The 14676-nt window shown below is 47.1% G+C and overlaps 5 non-coding genes across 5 annotated transcripts; all 5 read left to right on the top strand.

Annotated features, from left to right (window-relative positions):
• Nucleotides 1-1800: 1800 nt before the first annotated feature.
• Nucleotides 1801-1991, top strand: LOC130341208 (U2 spliceosomal RNA). The gene has a single exon (XR_008881193.1). It is a non-coding gene; the product is annotated as a U2 spliceosomal RNA (small nuclear RNA).
• Nucleotides 1992-4079: 2088 nt separating this feature from the next.
• On the top strand, nucleotides 4080-4270 carry LOC130341207 (U2 spliceosomal RNA). The gene has a single exon (XR_008881192.1). It is a non-coding gene; the product is annotated as a U2 spliceosomal RNA (small nuclear RNA).
• A 2094-nt stretch (nucleotides 4271-6364) lies between these two features.
• Nucleotides 6365-6555, top strand: LOC130341206 (U2 spliceosomal RNA). Its single transcript, XR_008881191.1, has one exon. It is a non-coding gene; the product is annotated as a U2 spliceosomal RNA (small nuclear RNA).
• A 2108-nt stretch (nucleotides 6556-8663) lies between these two features.
• LOC130341204 (U2 spliceosomal RNA) lies at nucleotides 8664-8854 on the top strand. The gene has a single exon (XR_008881189.1). It is a non-coding gene; the product is annotated as a U2 spliceosomal RNA (small nuclear RNA).
• A 2082-nt stretch (nucleotides 8855-10936) lies between these two features.
• On the top strand, nucleotides 10937-11127 carry LOC130341202 (U2 spliceosomal RNA). Its single transcript, XR_008881188.1, has one exon. It is a non-coding gene; the product is annotated as a U2 spliceosomal RNA (small nuclear RNA).
• Nucleotides 11128-14676: the final 3549 nt, after the last annotated feature.

The following is a 14676-nucleotide window of genomic DNA, read 5'->3' as shown; positions in this document are numbered from 1 at the left end:
GTGCTGAATGTTCCTAATTGACAAAATAAGATTAATGCTTATGAAGAAATATAAAATCTCATCCCTTCCCCAATATCGCGCCACACCCCTACCCCTTAATTCCCTGGTTGAACTTGATGGACATATGTCTTTTTTCGACCGTACTAACTATGTAACTATGTAACATAACATGGGGGGGGGGGGGGGTCTCCTGGCTGTTCACACAGGTGTGTCATTGCTGTACATTGACCATGCATTGCTTCTGTGGTATTGCAAAGGCAAAGACAAATGCTTCCAGCCATCCATTGCACTAATGGATTGGTCATCAGCTGGCTGTCTATGTCCCGCATCAATATAGACCAAAGTACAGAGGGTTAGGCTATGCTATTGTGCACCTACCTGATGCATCAGAAGGTGCGAGGCCCTTGCTAAATTCTGTGCACAGACTTTGAGATCTATACTTTAGACTGTATCTAAACCTGCTCCAACATGGACTGACATTCTGGCCTACTTTCAGCCGATGCGACTTGTCTGTCGCTGAACAGTCGCTTTTTATGTATTCAGCACCTATGTATAATGTTGTAAAAATGCTCTAGAAGCTAAAGTCGCAGAAATGTCACACATATTTGGCCTGCAACTTTCTGTGCGACAAATTCAGACAGGAAAAATCAGTATAAATCCTTAGAAAATTATCCCCCAGTGTCTCCATCTGCTGGCGGTATTGAATAAGCATTGCTGCACTGATGGGGTATGCATTAGACGAAAAAAAAGAAGAAAAAGAAGAATAATACGCCCAGAAAAGAGGCGAAAAGGAGAAAAACGTAAAAAAACGTGAAAAAAAAGTAAGAGGAAGAGAAGGGAAAAAAAGGTGGAAATGGGTTTAAAAGTGATTTCGGCGGAGAAATATATATATATATATATATATATATATATATATATATATATATACGCGCACACACACACATATATATAAACGTATTCTCCGTTGAGATATTGCAGCCGCTGCTGTGTCCAGGCCCAGGAGCCTTAGCACTGTGCTGTGATGTCACTCAATACCACTGACATCACTAGGTGTAAACAACATCTCTCCTTTGCTGTGTATGTGACTATGGAGCTGTTTGGTGATGTCGTCTATTATGGCCTTCATAGAAGCAACAGGAGATTGTTGCATCCATCTAGAACCCTCAGAACTACAGTGCTATGATGTCACTCACTTCCACAGGCCTTGCAGAGTGTAAACAACAACAACCCAGCTTTGTTGTGTATGTAACCATAGGGATTTGTGATGTCACCTAGAACCTTCACAGCAGCGACAGCTTTATGAGGAGCATCAGCACTGCTCTGCCTGAGCAGAACCATCACCGCCATAGGTTGTCAAATAACCCGGGTTTAACCCACACAGGTAAGTCCAATGGGGTGCAGGCATGTCCTCTATGCTTACAGCTTCCCGTGGGTGTTGGTTTGATACCGTTTGGGGACAGCCAAGGAGGCATCTGCAGGCAACAAAGGTAGGTGTGTGCTTGTGTGTGTGTTTCCTATGCAGATCCTAAGCCCAGTGTCACATGCAAGTAGGAGGAGTAAGAAGGGTTCCTGGCAAATCCGGGTTATGGATTGCATTTAAAAAGGCCCCGTGGGAGTGCAATGGGCCCCTGTCTTGCTGCTTAGCAATAATGGTATGGGTTTAGGTTCTGCTGTGTGTACTGGTGGTTGACTGCCCCCCAGCCCAGAGTGTGCATGGAAAATTGTCTGGCAGCCTCCCTGACAGCAAGCAGTGATAGTGCCCATGAAGGGCACCTTGTTGGGCCCGCCCCTTTCACGGTTATCGCTTCTCGGCCTTTTGGCTAAGATCAAGTGTAGTATCTGTTCTTATCAGTTTAATATCTGATACGTCCCCTATCTGGGGACCATATATTAAATGGATTTTTGAGAACGGGGGCCGATTTCGAAGCTTGCTTCCGTCGCCCTATGCATTGACCCGATATGGCAGTATCTTCGGGTACAGTGCACCACCCCCTTACAGGGTTAAAAAGAAAGATTCCTACTTTCATTGCTACCTGCTTGCTGGCTAGCCAGCTAGCCAGCCCTGTGGGCCTTGCTGCTGCTGCAGCCAAAAAACAAAAGGTGGTGCTGCTGCTGCTTCTGCTGCTTCTGCTTCTGCTTGTGTCTGGCTGCTGTTGGAGCGTCCAGGCACAGGACTTCTGCTGCTGCTGACTAAATGGCCTCCTTAATTGGATCATTTGAGTAGCCAGCACACCTTTGCAGGTAGGGCATGACATGATAGGCAGCTGCCTTGATAGCGGGTGGGTGCTGAATGTTCCTAATTGACAAAATAAGATTAATGCTTATGAAGAAATATAAAATCTCATCCCTTCCCCAATATCGCGCCACACCCCTACCCCTTAATTCCCTGGTTGAACTTGATGGACATATGTCTTTTTTCGACCGTACTAACTATGTAACTATGTAACATAACATGGGGGGGGGGGGGGGTCTCCTGGCTGTTCACACAGGTGTGTCATTGCTGTACATTGACCATGCATTGCTTCTGTGGTATTGCAAAGGCAAAGACAAATGCTTCCAGCCATCCATTGCACTAATGGATTGGTCATCAGCTGGCTGTCTATGTCCCGCATCAATATAGACCAAAGTACAGAGGGTTAGGCTATGCTATTGTGCACCTACCTGATGCATCAGAAGGTGCGAGGCCCTTGCTAAATTCTGTGCACAGACTTTGAGATCTATACTTTAGACTGTATCTAAACCTGCTCCAACATGGACTGACATTCTGGCCTACTTTCAGCCGATGCGACTTGTCTGTCGCTGAACAGTCGCTTTTTATGTATTCAGCACCTATGTATAATGTTGTAAAAATGCTCTAGAAGCTAAAGTCGCAGAAATGTGACACATATTTGGCCTGCAACTTTCTGTGCGACAAATTCAGACAGGAAAAATCAGTATAAATCCTTAGAAAATTATCCCCCAGTGTCTCCATCTGCTGGCGGTATTGAATAAGCATTGCTGCACTGATGGGGTATGCATTAGACGAAAAAAAAGAAGAAAAAGAAGAATAATACGCCCAGAAAAGAGGCGAAAAGGAGAAAAACGTAAAAAAACGTGAAAAAAAAGTAAGAGGAAGAGAAGGGAAAAAAAGGTGGAAATGGGTTTAAAAGTGATTTCGGCGGAGAAATATATATATATATATATATATATATATATATATATATATACGCACACACACACACATATATATAAACGTATTCTCCGTTGAGATATTGCAGCCGCTGCTGTGTCCAGGCCCAGGAGCCTTAGCACTGTGCTGTGATGTCACTCAATACCACTGACATCACTAGGTGTAAACAACATCTCTCCTTTGCTGTGTATGTGACTATGGAGCTGTTTGGTGATGTCGTCTATTATGGCCTTCATAGAAGCAACAGGAGATTGTTGCATCCATCTAGAACCCTCAGAACTACAGTGCTATGATGTCACTCACTTCCACAGGCCTTGCAGAGTGTAAACAACAACAACCCAGCTTTGTTGTGTATGTAACCATAGGGATTTGTGATGTCACCTAGAACCTTCACAGCAGCGACAGCTTTATGAGGAGCATCAGCACTGCTCTGCCTGAGCAGAACCATCACCGCCATAGGTTGTCAAATAACCCGGGTTTAACCCACACAGGTAAGTCCAATGGGGTGCAGGCATGTCCTCTATGCTTACAGCTTCCCGTGGGTGTTGGTTTGATACCGTTTGGGGACAGCCAAGGAGGCATCTGCAGGCAACAAAGGTAGGTGTGTGCTTGTGTGTGTGTTTCCTATGCAGATCCTAAGCCCAGTGTCACATGCAAGTAGGAGGAGTAAGAAGGGTTCCTGGCAAATCCGGGTTATGGATTGCATTTAAAAAGGCCCCGTGGGAGTGCAATGGGCCCCTGTCTTGCTGCTTAGCAATAATGGTATGGGTTTAGGTTCTGCTGTGTGTACTGGTGGTTGACTGCCCCCCAGCCCAGAGTGTGCATGGAAAATTGTCTGGCAGCCTCCCTGACAGCAAGCAGTGATAGTGCCCATGAAGGGCACCTTGTTGGGCCCGCCCCTTTCACGGTTATCGCTTCTCGGCCTTTTGGCTAAGATCAAGTGTAGTATCTGTTCTTATCAGTTTAATATCTGATACGTCCCCTATCTGGGGACCATATATTAAATGGATTTTTGAGAACGGGGGCCGATTTCGAAGCTTGCTTCCGTCGCCCTATGCATTGACCCGATATGGCAGTATCTTCGGGTACAGTGCACCACCCCCTTACAGGGTTAAAAAGAAAGATTCCTACTTTCATTGCTACCTGCTTGCTGGCTAGCCAGCTAGCCAGCCCTGTGGGCCTTGCTGCTGCTGCAGCCAAAAAACAAAAGGTGGTGCTGCTGCTGCTGCTTCTGCTGCTTCTGCTTCTGCTTGTGTCTGGCCGCTGTTGGAGCGTCCAGGCACAGGACTTCTGCTGCTGCTGACTAAATGGCCTCCTTAATTGGATCATTTGAGTAGCCAGCACACCTGTGCAGGTAGGGCATGACATGATAGGCAGCTGCCTTGATAGCGGGTGGGTGCTGAATGTTCCTAATTGACAAAATAAGATTAATGCTTATGAAGAAATATAAAATCTCATCCCCTTCCCCAATATCGCGCCACACCCCTACCCCTTAATTCCCTGGTTGAACTTGATGGACATATGTCTTTTTTCGACCGTACTAACTATGTAACTATGTAACATAACATGGGGGGGGGGGGGGGGGTCTCCTGGCTGTTCACACAGGTGTGTCATTGCTGTACATTGACCATGCATTGCTTCTGTGGTATTGCAAAGGCAAAGACAAATGCTTCCAGCCATCCATTGCACTAATGGATTGGTCATCAGCTGGCTGTCTATGTCCCGCATCAATATAGACCAAAGTACAGAGGGTTAGGCTATGCTATTGTGCACCTACCTGATGCATCAGAAGGTGCGAGGCCCTTGCTAAATTCTGTGCACAGACTTTGAGATCTATACTTTAGACTGTATCTAAACCTGCTCCAACATGGACTGACATTCTGGCCTACTTTCAGCCGATGCGACTTGTCTGTCGCTGAACAGTCGCTTTTTATGTATTCAGCACCTATGTATAATGTTGTAAAAATGCTCTAGAAGCTAAAGTCGCAGAAATGTCACACATATTTGGCCTGCAACTTTCTGTGCGACAAATTCAGACAGGAAAAATCAGTATAAATCCTTAGAAAATTATCCCCCAGTGTCTCCATCTGCTGGCGGTATTGAATAAGCATTGCTGCACTGATGGGGTATGCATTAGACGAAAAAAAAGAAGAAAAAGAAGAATAATACGCCCAGAAAAGAGGCGAAAAGGAGAAAAACGTAAAAAAACTTGAAAAAAAAGTAAGAGGAAGAGAAGGGAAAAAAAGGTGGAAATGGGTTTAAAAGTGATTTCGGCGGAGAAATATATATATATATATATATATATATATATATATATATATACGCGCACACACACACATATATATAAACGTATTCTCCGTTGAGATATTGCAGCCGCTGCTGTGTCCAGGCCCAGGAGCCTTAGCACTGTGCTGTGATGTCACTCAATACCACTGACATCACTAGGTGTAAACAACATCTCTCCTTTGCTGTGTATGTGACTATGGAGCTGTTTGGTGATGTCGTCTATTATGGCCTTCATAGAAGCAACAGGAGATTGTTGCATCCATCTAGAACCCTCAGAACTACAGTGCTATGATGTCACTCACTTCCACAGGCCTTGCAGAGTGTAAACAACAACAACCCAGCTTTGTTGTGTATGTAACCATAGGGATTTGTGATGTCACCTAGAACCTTCACAGCAGCGACAGCTTTATGAGGAGCATCAGCACTGCTCTGCCTGAGCAGAACCATCACCGCCATAGGTTGTCAAATAACCCGGGTTTAACCCACACAGGTAAGTCCAATGGGGTGCAGGCATGTCCTCTATGCTTACAGCTTCCCGTGGGTGTTGGTTTGATACCGTTTGGGGACAGCCAAGGAGGCATCTGCAGGCAACAAAGGTAGGTGTGTGCTTGTGTGTGTGTTTCCTATGCAGATCCTAAGCCCAGTGTCACATGCAAGTAGGAGGAGTAAGAAGGGTTCCTGGCAAATCCGGGTTATGGATTGCATTTAAAAAGGCCCCGTGGGAGTGCAATGGGCCCCTGTCTTGCTGCTTAGCAATAATGGTATGGGTTTAGGTTCTGCTGTGTGTACTGGTGGTTGACTGCCCCCCAGCCCAGAGTGTGCATGGAAAATTGTCTGGCAGCCTCCCTGACAGCAAGCAGTGATAGTGCCCATGAAGGGCACCTTGTTGGGCCCGCCCCTTTCACGGTTATCGCTTCTCGGCCTTTTGGCTAAGATCAAGTGTAGTATCTGTTCTTATCAGTTTAATATCTGATACGTCCCCTATCTGGGGACCATATATTAAATGGATTTTTGAGAACGGGGGCCGATTTCGAAGCTTGCTTCCGTCGCCCTATGCATTGACCCGATATGGCAGTATCTTCGGGTACAGTGCACCACCCCCTTACAGGGTTAAAAAGAAAGATTCCTACTTTCATTGCTACCTGCTTGCTGGCTAGCCAGCTAGCCAGCCCTGTGGGCCTTGCTGCTGCTGCAGCCAAAAAACAAAAGGTGGTGCTGCTGCTGCTGCTGCTTCTGCTGCTTCTGCTTCTGCTTGTGTCTGGCCGCTGTTGGAGCGTCCAGGCACAGGACTTCTGCTGCTGCTGACTAAATGGCCTCCTTAATTGGATCATTTGAGTAGCCAGCACACCTGTGCAGGTAGGGCATGACATGATAGGCAGCTGCCTTGATAGCGGGTGGGTGCTGAATGTTCCTAATTGACAAAATAAGATTAATGCTTATGAAGAAATATAAAATCTCATCCCTTCCCCAATATCGCGCCACACCCCTACCCCTTAATTCCCTGGTTGAACTTGATGGACATATGTCTTTTTTCGACCGTACTAACTATGTAACTATGTAACATAACATGGGGGGGGGGGGGGGGGGGTCTCCTGGCTGTTCACACAGGTGTGTCATTGCTGTACATTGACCATGCATTGCTTCTGTGGTATTGCAAAGGCAAAGACAAATGCTTCCAGCCATCCATTGCACTAATGGATTGGTCATCAGCTGGCTGTCTATGTCCCGCATCAATATAGACCAAAGTACAGAGGGTTAGGCTATGCTATTGTGCACCTACCTGATGCATCAGAAGGTGCGAGGCCCTTGCTAAATTCTGTGCACAGACTTTGAGATCTATACTTTAGACTGTATCTAAACCTGCTCCAACATGGACTGACATTCTGGCCTACTTTCAGCCGATGCGACTTGTCTGTCGCTGAACAGTCGCTTTTTATGTATTCAGCACCTATGTATAATGTTGTAAAAATGCTCTAGAAGCTAAAGTCGCAGAAATGTCACACATATTTGGCCTGCAACTTTCTGTGCGACAAATTCAGACAGGAAAAATCAGTATAAATCCTTAGAAAATTATCCCCCAGTGTCTCCATCTGCTGGCGGTATTGAATAAGCATTGCTGCACTGATGGGGTATGCATTAGACGAAAAAAAAGAAGAAAAAGAAGAATAATACGCCCAGAAAAGAGGCGAAAAGGAGAAAAACGTAAAAAAACGTGAAAAAAAAGTAAGAGGAAGAGAAGGGAAAAAAAGGTGGAAATGGGTTTAAAAGTGATTTTGGCGGAGAAATATATATATATATATATATATATATATATATATATATATATATATATATACGCGCACACACACACATATATATAAACGTATTCTCCGTTGAGATATTGCAGCCGCTGCTGTGTCCAGGCCCAGGAGCCTTAGCACTGTGCTGTGATGTCACTCAATACCACTGACATCACTAGGTGTAAACAACATCTCTCCTTTGCTGTGTATGTGACTATGGAGCTGTTTGGTGATGTTGTCTATTATGGCCTTCATAGAAGCAACAGGAGATTGTTGCATCCATCTAGAACCCTCAGAACTACAGTGCTATGATGTCACTCACTTCCACAGGCCTTGCAGAGTGTAAACAACAACAACCCAGCTTTGTTGTGTATGTAACCATAGGGATTTGTGATGTCACCTAGAACCTTCACAGCAGCGACAGCTTTATGAGGAGCATCAGCACTGCTCTGCCTGAGCAGAACCATCACCGCCATAGGTTGTCAAATAACCCGGGTTTAACCCACACAGGTAAGTCCAATGGGGTGCAGGCATGTCCTCTATGCTTACAGCTTCCCGTGGGTGTTGGTTTGATACCGTTTGGGGACAGCCAAGGAGGCATCTGCAGGCAACAAAGGTAGGTGTGTGCTTGTGTGTGTGTTTCCTATGCAGATCCTAAGCCCAGTGTCACATGCAAGTAGGAGGAGTAAGAAGGGTTCCTGGCAAATCCGGGTTATGGATTGCATTTAAAAAGGCCCCGTGGGAGTGCAATGGGCCCCTGTCTTGCTGCTTAGCAATAATGGTATGGGTTTAGGTTCTGCTGTGTGTACTGGTGGTTGACTGCCCCCCAGCCCAGAGTGTGCATGGAAAATTGTCTGGCAGCCTCCCTGACAGCAAGCAGTGATAGTGCCCATGAAGGGCACCTTGTTGGGCCCGCCCCTTTCACGGTTATCGCTTCTCGGCCTTTTGGCTAAGATCAAGTGTAGTATCTGTTCTTATCAGTTTAATATCTGATACGTCCCCTATCTGGGGACCATATATTAAATGGATTTTTGAGAACGGGGGCCGATTTCGAAGCTTGCTTCCGTCGCCCTATGCATTGACCCGATATGGCAGTATCTTCGGGTACAGTGCACCACCCCCTTACAGGGTTAAAAAGAAAGATTCCTACTTTCATTGCTACCTGCTTGCTGGCTAGCCAGCTAGCCAGCCCTGTGGGCCTTGCTGCTGCTGCAGCCAAAAAACAAAAGGTGGTGCTGCTGCTGCTTCTGCTGCTTCTGCTTCTGCTTGTGTCTGGCCGCTGTTGGAGCGTCCAGGCACAGGACTTCTGCTGCTGCTGACTAAATGGCCTCCTTAATTGGATCATTTGAGTAGCCAGCACACCTGTGCAGGTAGGGCATGACATGATAGGCAGCTGCCTTGATAGCGGGTGGGTGCTGAATGTTCCTAATTGACAAAATAAGATTAATGCTTATGAAGAAATATAAAATCTCATCCCTTCCCCAATATCGCGCCACACCCCTACCCCTTAATTCCCTGGTTGAACTTGATGGACATATGTCTTTTTTCGACCGTACTAACTATGTAACTATGTAACATAACATGGGGGGGGGGGTCTCCTGGCTGTTCACACAGGTGTGTCATTGCTGTACATTGACCATGCATTGCTTCTGTGGTATTGCAAAGGCAAAGACAAATGCTTCCAGCCATCCATTGCACTAATGGATTGGTCATCAGCTGGCTGTCTATGTCCCGCATCAATATAGACCAAAGTACAGAGGGTTAGGCTATGCTATTGTGCACCTACCTGATGCATCAGAAGGTGCGAGGCCCTTGCTAAATTCTGTGCACAGACTTTGAGATCTATACTTTAGACTGTATCTAAACCTGCTCCAACATGGACTGACATTCTGGCCTACTTTCAGCCGATGCGACTTGTCTGTCGCTGAACAGTCGCTTTTTATGTATTCAGCACCTATGTATAATGTTGTAAAAATGCTCTAGAAGCTAAAGTCGCAGAAATGTCACACATATTTGGCCTGCAACTTTCTGTGCGACAAATTCAGACAGGAAAAATCAGTATAAATCCTTAGAAAATTATCCCCCAGTGTCTCCATCTGCTGGCGGTATTGAATAAGCATTGCTGCACTGATGGGGTATGCATTAGACGAAAAAAAAGAAGAAAAAGAAGAATAATACGCCCAGAAAAGAGGCGAAAAGGAGAAAAACGTAAAAAAACGTGAAAAAAAAGTAAGAGGAAGAGAAGGGAAAAAAAGGTGGAAATGGGTTTAAAAGTGATTTCGGCGGAGAAATATATATATATATATATATATATATATATATATATATACGCGCACACACACACATATATATAAACGTATTCCCCGTTGAGATATTGCAGCCGCTGCTGTGTCCAGGCCCAGGAGCCTTAGCACTGTGCTGTGATGTCACTCAATACCACTGACATCACTAGGTGTAAACAACATCTCTCCTTTGCTGTGTATGTGACTATGGAGCTGTTTGGTGATGTCGTCTATTATGGCCTTCATAGAAGCAACAGGAGATTGTTGCATCCATCTAGAACCCTCAGAACTACAGTGCTATGATGTCACTCACTTCCACAGGCCTTGCAGAGTGTAAACAACAACAACCCAGCTTTGTTGTGTATGTAACCATAGGGATTTGTGATGTCACCTAGAACCTTCACAGCAGCGACAGCTTTATGAGGAGCATCAGCACTGCTCTGCCTGAGCAGAACCATCACCGCCATAGGTTGTCAAATAACCCGGGTTTAACCCACACAGGTAAGTCCAATGGGGTGCAGGCATGTCCTCTATGCTTACAGCTTCCCGTGGGTGTTGGTTTGATACCGTTTGGGGACAGCCAAGGAGGCATCTGCAGGCAACAAAGGTAGGTGTGTGCTTGTGTGTGTGTTTCCTATGCAGATCCTAAGCCCAGTGTCACATGCAAGTAGGAGGAGTAAGAAGGGTTCCTGGCAAATCCGGGTTATGGATTGCATTTAAAAAGGCCCCGTGGGAGTGCAATGGGCCCCTGTCTTGCTGCTTAGCAATAATGGTATGGGTTTAGGTTCTGCTGTGTGTACTGGTGGTTGACTGCCCCCCAGCCCAGAGTGTGCATGGAAAATTGTCTGGCAGCCTCCCTGACAGCAAGCAGTGATAGTGCCCATGAAGGGCACCTTGTTGGGCCCGCCCCTTTCACGGTTATCGCTTCTCGGCCTTTTGGCTAAGATCAAGTGTAGTATCTGTTCTTATCAGTTTAATATCTGATACGTCCCCTATCTGGGGACCATATATTAAATGGATTTTTGAGAACGGGGGCCGATTTCGAAGCTTGCTTCCGTCGCCCTATGCATTGACCCGATATGGCAGTATCTTCGGGTACAGTGCACCACCCCCTTACAGGGTTAAAAAGAAAGATTCCTACTTTCATTGCTACCTGCTTGCTGGCTAGCCAGCTAGCCAGCCCTGTGGGCCTTGCTGCTGCTGCAGCCAAAAAACAAAAGGTGGTGCTGCTGCTGCTTCTGCTGCTTCTGCTTCTGCTTGTGTCTGGCGGCTGTTGGAGCGTCCAGGCACAGGACTTCTGCTGCTGCTGACTAAATGGCCTCCTTAATTGGATCATTTGAGTAGCCAGCACACCTGTGCAGGTACGGCATGACATGATAGGCAGCTGCCTTGATAGCGGGTGGGTGCTGAATGTTCCTAATTGACAAAATAAGATTAATGCTTATGAAGAAATATAAAATTTCATCCCTTCCCCAATATCGCGCCACACCCCTACCCCTTAATTCCCTGGTTGAACTTGATGGACATATGTCTTTTTTCGACCGTACTAACTATGTAACTATGTAACATAACATGGGGGGGGGGGGGGGGTCTCCTGGCTGTTCACACAGGTGTGTCATTGCTGTATGTCACGATGCCGGCTGGCAGGTAGTGGATCCTCTGTGCCAGAAAGGGATTGGCGTGGACCGTGCTAGTGGATCGGTTCTAAGTCACTACTGGTTTTCACCAGAGCCCGCCGCAAAGCGGGATGGTCTTGCTGCGGCGGTAGTGACCAGGTCGTATCCACTAGCAACGGCTCAACCTCTCTGGCTGCTGAAGATAGGCGCGGTACAAGGGAGTAGACAGAAGCAAGGTCGGACGTAGCAGAAAGTCGGGGCAGGCAGCAAGGATCGTAGTCAGGGGCAACGGCAGGAGGTCTGGAACACAGGCTAGGAACACACAAGGAAACGCTTTCACTGGCACGATGGCAACAAGATCCGGCGAGGGAGTGAAGGGGAAGTGAGGTGATATAGGGAAGTGCACAGGTGATAACACTAATTGGAACCACTGCGCCAATCAGCGGCGCAGTGGCCCTTTAAATCGCAAAGACCCGGCGCGCGCGCGCCCTAGGGAGCGGGGCCGCGCGCGCCGGGACAGGACAGACGGAGAGCGAGTCAGGTACGGGAGCCGGGGTGCGCATCGCGAGCGGGCGCTACCCGCATCGCGAATCGCATCCCGGCTGGAGGCGGTATCGCAGCGCCCCGGGTCAGTGGAACTGACCGGAGCGCTGCAGTGAGAAGAGTGTAGCGAGCGCTCCGGGGAGGAGCGGGGACCCGGAGCGCTCGGCGTAACAGTACCCCCCCCCTTGGGTCTCCCCCTCTTCTTGGGGCCTGAGAACCTGAGGACCAGACTTTTGTCCAGGATATTGTCCTCAGGTTCCCAGGACCTCTCTTCTGGACCACAACCCTCCCAATCCACTAAAAAGAAGGTTTTCCCTCTGACCTTTTTAGATGCTAAAATCTCTTTGACGGAGAAGATGTCCGAGGAGCCGGAGACAGGAGTGGGAGGAACAGATTTGGGAGAGAAACGGTTAATGATAAGTGGTTTAAGAAGAGAAACGTGAAAGGCATTAGGAATACGAAGAGAAGGGGGAAGAAGAAGTTTGTAAGAGACAGGATTAATCTGGCGCAAAATTTTGAAAGAACCAAGATAGCGTGGTCCCAACTTATAGCTAGGGACACGGAAGCGGACATATTTAGCGGAGAGCCATACCTTGTCTCCAGGGGAAAAAATGGGAGGAGCTCTTCTTTTCTTATCCGCGAATTTCTTCATGCGTGAAGAAGCCTGTAAGAGAGAATTTTGGGTCTCTCTCCATATGATGGAAAGATCACGAGAAATTTCATCCACAGCGGGCAGACCAGAGGGCAAGGGGGTAGGGAGGGGAGGAAGAGGGTGACGGCCGTACACCACGAAAAATGGGGATTTGGAGGAAGATTCAGAGACTCTGAAATTATACGAGAATTCGGCCCAAGGTAGAAGATCTGCCCAGTCATCCTGGCGGGAGGAAACAAAATGTCGTAAATAATCACCCAAGACCTGGTTAATTCTTTCTACTTGTCCATTGGATTGAGGATGATATGCAGAAGAAAAATTTAATTTAATCTTGAGTTGTTTACAGAGAGCCCTCCAGAATTTAGACACGAATTGGACGCCTCTATCCGAGACGATCTGCGTAGGCAACCCGTGAAGACGAAAAATGTGTACAAAAAATTGTTTAGCCAACTGAGGCGCTGAAGGAAGACCAGGAAGAGGGATGAAATGTGCCATTTTGGAGAATCGATCAACGACCACCCAAATAACAGTGTTGCCATGGGATGGGGGTAAGTCAGTAATAAAATCCATACCAATCAGAGACCAAGGCTGTTCGGGGACAGGCAGAGGATGAAGAAAACCAGCGGGCTTCTGGCGAGGAGTCTTATCCCGGGCACAGATAGTGCAGGCTCGCACAAAGTCCACCACATCAGTCTCTAGAGTCGTCCACCAATAGAAGCGAGAGATGAGTTGCACAGATTTCTTGATGCCCGCATGACCTGCGAGATGGGAGGAGTGACCCCATTTGAGGATTCCGAGGCGTTGGCGTGGAGAAACAAAGGTCTTTCCTGGAGGAGTTTGCCTGATGGAGGCTGGAGAAGTGGAAATCAGGCAGTCAGGAGGAATGATGTGTTGAGGAGAGAGTTCAACTTCAGAAGCATCTGAGGAACGAGAGAGAGCATCGGCCCTAATGTTCTTATCGGCAGGCCGAAAGTGAATTTCAAAATTAAATCGGGCAAAGAACAGAGACCACCTGGCCTGACGAGGATTCAGCCGTTGGGCAGACTGGAGGTAGGAGAGGTTCTTGTGATCGGTGTAAATAATAACTGGAAATCTTGATCCCTCCAGCAGATGCCTCCATTCCTCAAGTGCTAATTTAATGGCTAGAAGCTCTCGATCCCCGATGGAGTAGTTCCTCTCCGCCGGAGAGAAGGTCCTAGAAAAAAAACCACAAGTAACAGCATGCCCGGAAGAGTTTTTTTGTAGAAGGACAGCTCCAGCTCCCACTGAGGAGGCATCAACCTCCAATAGGAAGGGTTTAGATGGGTCAGGTCTGGAGAGCACGGGAGCCGAAGAAAAGGCAGACTTGAGCCGTTTAAAGGCGTCTTCCGCTTGAGGAGGCCAAGACTTGGGATCGGCATTTTTTTTGGTTAAAGCCACAATAGGAGCCACAACGGTAGAAAAATGTGGAATAAATTGCCTGTAATAATTGGCGAACCCCAAAAAACGTTGGATGGCACGGAGTCCGGAGGGGCGTGGCCAATCTAAGACGGCAGAGAGTTTGTCTGGATCCATTTGTAGTCCCTGGGCAGAGACCAAGTATCCTAGGAAAGGAAGAGATTGGCATTCAAACAGACATTTCTCTATTTTGGCATAGAGTTGATTGTCACGAAGTCTCTGAAGAACCATACGGACATGCTGGCGGTGTTCTTCTAGATTGGCAGAAAAAATCAGGATATCGTCCAGATATACAACAACACAGGAGTATAGGAGATCACGAAAAATTTCATTAACAAAGTCTTGGAAGACGGCAGGGGCGTTGCACAGGCCAAAGGGCATGACCAGATACTCAAAGTGTCCATCTCTGGTG

The sequence above is a fragment of the Hyla sarda genome, unplaced genomic scaffold (genome assembly GCF_029499605.1).
Source record: "Hyla sarda isolate aHylSar1 unplaced genomic scaffold, aHylSar1.hap1 scaffold_615, whole genome shotgun sequence".
NCBI lineage: Eukaryota > Metazoa > Chordata > Amphibia > Anura > Hylidae > Hyla > Hyla sarda.
The sequence above is the reverse complement of the archived record's forward strand: the minus strand, read 5'-3'. Positions and strand labels throughout refer to the sequence as shown.